The sequence below is a fragment of the Macaca fascicularis genome, chromosome 8, assembly GCF_037993035.2.
Source record: "Macaca fascicularis isolate 582-1 chromosome 8, T2T-MFA8v1.1".
NCBI lineage: Eukaryota > Metazoa > Chordata > Mammalia > Primates > Cercopithecidae > Macaca > Macaca fascicularis.
In genome coordinates this window covers 85,680,783-85,688,048 of record NC_088382.1, presented here as the reverse complement: position 1 = coordinate 85,688,048, position 7,266 = coordinate 85,680,783, and the positions used below count along the sequence as shown (strand labels likewise).

Below are 7,266 nucleotides of genomic sequence, written 5' to 3'. Positions count from 1 at the left end.
AGTTAGAATGCAATACATTTCAATGAGAAAAAATTGGATAAATGTTTTAGGACCTCTATTCAATTTATTGACTGGGTAAATATCACATACAATTGTATAATTATTTAAAGATGATCAAAAGGGACAAAATAATGTTGAGGCGTAATGTGATTCAATTAATATATTTTTTTAAGTACAAAAGTGAGACATATTAGAGAAAGGAAAAATAATTGGAAGCAACCAAAACCAGGACTCAGAAGACAGCATCATTTTTCTTCCGGTTTCTTTTCTGTCTGAACAGAGCTTTGAGTTTCAATCTTCCCCAATACTATATCTCATCCTTTACCACTATCTTTTTCCCTTAAAGCTATTGAGGGAAGAGGCAGGGGGATGATAAGGAATGGAAGATAGCTGAGAGAAATGATTACTAGGATTCTAAAATCTTACATAGTTAAAAAGAAGTTACTATAGGGGTACCCTCTATATTTTAAAGTATGTGAACTTAGCTATACCTCAGAAAATTTATCCCATGTTCTCAAAAATCTTTGTTTCATTTTTACTTTAGTTATAATTTCAGATAATTTCATCCTTTTGTTCATATGGTGTTTTCCATTTTTTCTTAAACCTATGCCACATAAATAAAATAACTGCAATTTTATCTCTATCTATCCATCTATCAATCATCTATAGTTAGTTGAAAATGTATGTGGAATCCTTTTGCAGTTCATAAGCATGATGATTGGGTTTTCACACTCCTGTGTGAAATGTACCTTCCTCAAACCTTGTTATAACATCAGCACATTACCTAACACGGAAAAAAATGTATACAGAAGAAACTTATACCATAAACAATAAGTAGCTTAGAAATACATTTTTCTCAGGTCCAGCTAAGACATAATGTGTCATTCTGGCTAGCAAAACACTATGATTTCAAGTATTTTTAATTTTTCATTTATTGTTCCCAAAATATAAATGGATATGGCGCAAATATAAATCAAAAGCAGAAGATTAGATTCCTGGGCTTATGATAAAGTCCTTAATCCTGCTTCCAAAATTCCCATTACAATTATCTACAAACTATTAAAATGTGAAAGGAAAATGCTCGTGCCAGAAAAGATAGCTAAAAAAAAGTATCACCCATATACTAGAAAACTGGTGGAATTTCTGCTAGATACAATGTCCAAGACACCATTTTGAATCAAATCAAATAAAAAAAGATAAATCACTACAACACTAATTAGCAACATTTTACATGATCCCACTTCCTCAACTTTCTTTCAAGTACATGGTATTTTTAGTCAGTATTAAAAGTAAAACCCTAAGTAGACTCCTTCAAATGCTACCCATTAATTCAGAAAGGAAAACTACATAGCCTTCATTAAACATCATTTGGATCTCTATCACCATCAAGAAACAAGAACATTTTAAAAACAGTCATTACCAAAATTAATTTCTTCCCACAATGTTCCTGGGTGACTGAATTATCAAAATTAATTTCTTCCCACAATGTTCCTGGGTGACTGAATCATCAACTGGTACCCTACTAGGAGTCTCCCTTTCATCTGAGGTCACCCAATCATAAAAATTTCTTTGTGAAAATTTTGATTGGAGAGCCATACTTATTATCAACAAAAGCCAACTCAAGTATTTTATTAATTTCAAGTCAATATTGGCAAATATATGCAGTTTATTAAACTGTATGAATTTGATGATGCACCAACATAAAACAAATTTTTTCTCCTTACAGCACTCTTCTCTATTTGATACGGTTTGGTTCTGTGTCCCTACCAAATCTCATTTTGAATTGTATTCCCAGTGTTGGTTGTGGAGCCTGGTAGGAAGTGATTGTATCATGAGGGTGGTGTTCATGAATGGATTAGCACCATCCCCTCAGTGCTGTTCTCATGATAGTGAATTAGTGAGTTATTGTGACATCTGGTTGTTTAAAAGTGTTTAGTGTGCACCTCCCACCTCTCTCTCTCGCTCCTGCTGTAGCCATGTAAAACGTGTTTGCTTCTCCTTCGCCTTCTGCCATGATTGTTAAGTTTTCTGAGGCCTTCCCAGAAAGAGAAGCCACTATACTTCCTATACAGCCTGCAGAACTGTGGGCCACTTGAAACTCTTTTCTCTGTAATTACCCAGTCTCAGGTATTTCTTTATAGCAGTGCAAGGATGGACTAATAACACTATTCAAAAGTTATTACTAGAGTAAATGCAGAGATTAAACAATCACCAAACATCCAGTTGTTGAAAAATATGACAGTCTGTCCTTGAAGCATCCTGTTTTCCATGAGTTATTCACGTGGGACTCCATTTTGCTTGGCATGTAATGGTAGGAAGTCCCCTTCCTCTCCTATTTTCCTCCTACCAAGAACTCCTAATTTTAACCTTTTATTTTTATCCTCGGGCCTTTATGTTTATAGACAAAAATCTGTGTTGTGTTGGGTTATGGTTGGGGATAGCACAGCTTGTTCAACCAATTCTTAGGTCCCGAGAAAGGAGTTTAGCTCCAAATGTCTTTTTATTACTTATGTAACATATGTGGATTCTTTTCCTTGGCTTCAGCCTCTAATTCCCACTTCTGTTGCAACAAGAATCTCACATTCAACATGTTCTTAGACATGGAGCCTTTTGTAATTCAAAGATACGACAATGCTGTGAAAGCATTCTGCAGCCAACAGTGTTGGAAGCAACAATCTGATAAAAATTCTTAGAGAAGTCATCAAGCAAGAGAATAATCCAAGTTAGGGAAGAACTATTTAGACACGAAAAATTGGCTTTCTAAATTATTAATAGTGATGACGCATCTAAAATAGATGCTTTTTTACTCCCTCTATCCATAAGTGGAATTTATTTTCTCTTCTCTTGAATCTAGACAGGCTATGTGATAGCCTGAACAACCCAATATGGTGGAAATGATGCTGTGTCTGTTTCTGAGTCCAGATTCTTAGAGATTGGCACCTTCCATTTCCTGACTCCTATGACACTTGCCATGTATATGCTACTGCCCTGACACTACCATTCTGAATAGACCATGTAGAAAAATTGCTTGGAGCAGTCCAGAGACTTCACAAAAAGAAAACATTTCTTAGCCGTCCAGCTATCCCAGGCCCCAGGCCATGAAGCACCCCATAGAGAGCCATGATTAAAAAGACAAGCTACCCCCACCTGGACCTGTCCAAACTGCAGATTCATGAACCAATGTGATGATAGTTGATATTTTAATCCACTCGGTTTTGGGGTTATTTGATACAGAAGCAGAACATATAGTATAAGCAGAACATACAGTACAGAAAATAAAGTAACATATAAAAAACAAACCAATAAACTCCCTGAAAGAAATGTTTTAAGAAAGTGATAAAAATTATGAGGACATTATAGCTTTGAGGTAAAGATATAGAAAACTTGACATAAAAGTAGAAACTTGAGAAAGAGAAAATATACCTTGCTCTTGTTTCTACATTATATGGCCATAAATTTTATTTCTCTAGAATATTTTTCAGTTTAAAAGTCATAAATCTGTTTCAAAGGAAGGCAGCCCATATCTTTAAATATAGAAGAATAGTAGAAAAACACAGAAACATGAGAAACATTGTTATATCTCATATACCTGTGTTACATCAAATTACAAAGAGTATAGAAAATTTGAACAATAAATTAAAGTTGGGTGAAGTCACATTTGCTTTTGAACTCCCCAAATATGATATGATACCCTCTTCTTTCCAAGTGTTCATTAATATTTTTTTAAAAATTGATATTTCACAAGGCTAAAAATAAAACATTGCTAAGTATAAGACAGGGAAACTAAAACGTTTCATTCTCTAACCATGTTATTAAAAATATATGTTAAAGTTTAAACAATGCTTATAGAACACTTGGAAATAACCCCTTTTCTCCAACACTGCCTAATACATGGTATAGACACCCTCTAAAACACTTTTCCACATCTGAAGATTTATTGATGCAAAAAAGGAAAGTAAAATTACAGCGGCAAGAAAAAATGTATGTGAAAACTTTGAGACAAAAGGCACAGTTTTACTCATAAATAAATAGCCTAAATAACTTACTTTAACAATAAAGCATTAAACTTTTTAGATAAAAATTAAAGTAGTTTTATTTATTTTAAAAATGTATTTTCCATTTTTATTTCATTTTGAAATAATTAAAGAATAATGATATATGAAAATAAATAAACTAACAGTTTAAGTGGTTTGAAAGTAAAATATTAAATGAACAGACAATAATAGAAAAGGGAAAAATTAAAAATAATGTTGAAGTAAATATATGCAGAAAAAAGCAAAAATATAATTTATAAATAATTTGTGGATCTGACTTTAGAAAGTTAAAAACTACAAGTGCTGCCAAGCTGTTTTAAAAATGAGAGAAAAATAGAAAATGGTATATTTCCCCATTCTCAAAAATAATAAACTGGAAAGTTTATATGACAATATAAATGTATATTGTCTTTATGGGAGAATAATATAGATTTACATACTTGAAAATATCAATTAGAATACATTTCCGAAAAAGTATAATTTACGAGATTTCACAATAGAAATATTTTTTAGCTCAATAATGTGAAGAAAACTGAGTGGGTCAATAATGTATTATCTTAAAAATGGCAGGATTCTGCTTGAGATCTTTTCAAATTATAATTAATTTCAATGCTTTATAGATAATTTAAAAAAATAAAACCATAGAAAGCTTCATAAGTCATTTTGTAAACCTGAATTTTGACAATTTACAAAAAGTTTTACAAGAAAATTTGCAATACATTTTAAGCATATGATATAGTGTAAAAATCCTAAAGACAGAATGCCAAAATATTTTAAAATATATTGATCATTTTAATAATAAAATGAAATGCCTGTTTTGATATTAATTTTAAAGAGTAGAACACACATCAATATATATTTTATTTTGCAAAAAAAAAAAAGGAAAGACTGGAGTAAGTTTGCTCAAGATCAGTACTAATCATCTCATAGATAATGTTAGAATTTCTTCTCCACACTTCTTTTAACTTCTAATTTTATAATAAACAAAATATTTACATAGTTGAGTAATTTCTTTTTAAATAAAATGTTAGTATTAAATTCTATTATTTAACTATATTGCAAGGATTGTATCATGTTCCAAAAGAAATGCCTTATTTTGTAACATGTACAGTTTTTAAATGTACACTTTTAAATGTCCACGTTTTAATTTGAGAACTAAGAAAGTTTGACAGGTATCAATAATGTGTTAGCCTCATACCAGACACTATATTTCTTTTTAGAAAATGTCCAGTTTAATGCAATAATATGTGAGAAACACTATTACTTTACACTTTATAGTATAGAAATCTATGAACATATTAAGTTTAGATAACATCAACCCAATAAAAAAGAGTGACCTGTAGGTCATAAAAGCTTGCATTTTTAACAACTACCCTCATTGTAGTAAATGAAAGCAAAGTTTAAATTATTTTAGTTGTAAAAATAAACACTGCAAAAATCTATAGATTTTAAAAGCTATCTTATTGTCTAAAAGTATGTAAATGCATATTCTAACTCATTCTACTTTTATTTTATTAATTCTATTCCCAAGGGACTGCATACAATACAAAAACTGATTAAAAATATCTAAATTTTCAGTTCCTATAGGATGAAAATTTTTCAGTGAAAAAAATACAAGGTGCAGCAACATACTAATCAACCATAGTTGAGGTCAAATGTGTTCGAAATATGTTGGTTTCATTCTTTTAACCATTTTTCCAGAGATGAAATTGTGTATTTACTATGTTACAATATTAAGGATTTAGATATGTTTTGGATTAGATCACACCAATAAAACCTAAGAAAAATTTGGTATTCATTCAAACATTCAGCAAACATTTACTAGCTACTATATATTGTATTGAAGATGGGTAGACTGTGAGTCAGAAACAGTCTGTAAAGGTTAGATCATTTTAATACAGAGAAACAGATTTGTCAGTGAAAGAAAGCTTTTTGGTATTGTAATATCAACTCATACACAGGCACAGCATCTGGGGCTAGTTTTGGCAATAGTGTTCCAGAAAATTTTCATGGAAATTTAATGTTGATTTGACTTTGTAGTTGAGCAGAAAGGGCAACATTAATAAGTAATATATTTAATAGCATAGCTGCTTTAGGGACCAGCAAGATATTCAGAAATGATAGAGCATGGATGGTAGGGTGTCATGGGCAATAGCAGAAAGTATAATAATAAAGGCAGTCAAAAAACAGATAATGCAGGACTTTGTCTGCATTATTATGGATTTTGACCTATTCCCTTTATGTAATGAGGAGTCATTAAATAGTTTTAATCAGTAGAGGGCCATAATTAGATACATGTGTTTATCCTACATTGGTAAGGATTATGGTGGGGGGATTCAGAGGGAAGGTCAGAAATCAGGCATTTATTCTAGCAGAGAAATGTTTAAAGAAGGCAGTAGTAATATAATGAAGAATGAGAAAAGATATGAAAAAGAAAGGATTAATAGAAATTAGACAGCAATGATGGTGGAGCCAGTAATCAAGACAAAAAATTTAAGAGAACCAAGATCAGCAGAGTCGTGGAATCAAGGAGGGAGGAGCAATAAAAATCTGAATTCAGTTTGAACATATTTAAGGTATCTGTGGGACAACAAAAGGGAGACATGAGGGAGGTAAATATCCAAGTCTGAATCATAAGAGAATAAATTGAATCAGAAATGTTTTTATTTGGCTCTTTAGAATTTTGATGATTCATAAAATAGCGTGAGAAAAACACTACAAAAGTAATGAAAATAGTGGAAAATGCGCAGGACAGACCTTTAGGGGATGGCACCATTGCAACCTATGCAAAGGAAATTTCACCTATGAAGAACACTAAAAAAGGATGATGAGAGAAATGGGAAGAGTTAGAAGTCAGTGAACTTTGAAAGATAAAAGTGATTAACTTCTTCATATACTAAAAGGGAGATTCTCATGAAACAATCTCATGTTAATTTGATTGTGACTTAAATCTATGTAAAATTTTGCTTGAATTAGTCATAAGAGTACTTTAAAAATTTTGTAAAGTATGCAATTATCATGTACATCTCTAAATTCATTTTTCAGAGTTTATGAAAAAAGTATTTGATAATGAAAAGTGTAAATCTCTCACTTTACCTTTTAAGGACATTGATAATCACTTTATTCAGGAAACTCATAATGAATTATTCAATTTTACTTACTTTACTGAAATTGTACATGTCAGACTTGGCAATGTAAAAGCATTTGTTTACTGTTTTTCTGTCCCATTTTG

The 7,266-nt window shown here is 31.3% G+C and overlaps 1 non-coding gene across 1 annotated transcript; it reads left to right on the top strand.

Annotated features, from left to right (window-relative positions):
- The first annotated feature begins 690 nt into the window (after positions 1–690).
- On the top strand, positions 691–790 carry LOC123575415 (small nucleolar RNA U13). Its single transcript, XR_006700704.1, has one exon. It is a non-coding gene; the product is annotated as a small nucleolar RNA U13 (small nucleolar RNA).
- The last annotated feature ends 6,476 nt before the right edge of the window (positions 791–7,266 follow it).